This window comes from Pteropus vampyrus, unplaced genomic scaffold (genome assembly GCF_000151845.1).
Source record: "Pteropus vampyrus isolate Shadow unplaced genomic scaffold, Pvam_2.0 Scaffold1093, whole genome shotgun sequence".
NCBI lineage: Eukaryota > Metazoa > Chordata > Mammalia > Chiroptera > Pteropodidae > Pteropus > Pteropus vampyrus.
The window spans coordinates 100201-100868 of NW_011889874.1; positions in this window are offsets into that span (position 1 = coordinate 100201).

Consider the following 668-nt stretch of genomic DNA (forward strand, 5'->3'; position numbering starts at 1 on the left):
AAGAGCTAGGACATCTACCTAAGACTGTTGGTTAAGTTGTACAGGTTTCTAGCCAGATGAACCAATCCCACCATCAAACAGGTGCTGCTGAAGAGGTCTATCATGAGTAGCACCAACTGGCTGCCTCTGGCCTTTTCTCACATGATCTGGAAGATGAAGCTTCCTGGCTGGGAGAGCAAAGCTACTGATGTTAGAGGGAGTATAATCAATGATGTAAGTGTTCAGAAGGTTCCCAATGAAGGAGTGTGGACTTTGTGTGAGCAGCTGTGAGGGGAGCCATATCATTAAGGAAAAGGGCAAGATCCTTACCTTTGAAAAGCTGGATTTAAAATCCACAAGGGCTGTGGCTCAGTCCTGCTCTCTGACCTTGAAAGGGCTGAGTGGTGTAGACATTTCAAAAACAAAAAAAAGTTACCTATATACACAGTAAATGTGTTTTGAAATACATATGGAAATTTAAGACCATATCCCAAAGAAGTTTCAGATGAGACACTGACAAAATAGTGGAGCCTTATGATAGGATCCAAATGCGTTTAATCAGTAAGTTAGATCACTCTGGCAAATAATGCCTTAAGCAATGCAATTGAATTGAGCCACTTCCATTCTGTAAGCTTTTGTTTCCACATGGTGCTCCAAATACATCTTATTCCAAGATATAAATAGATAAT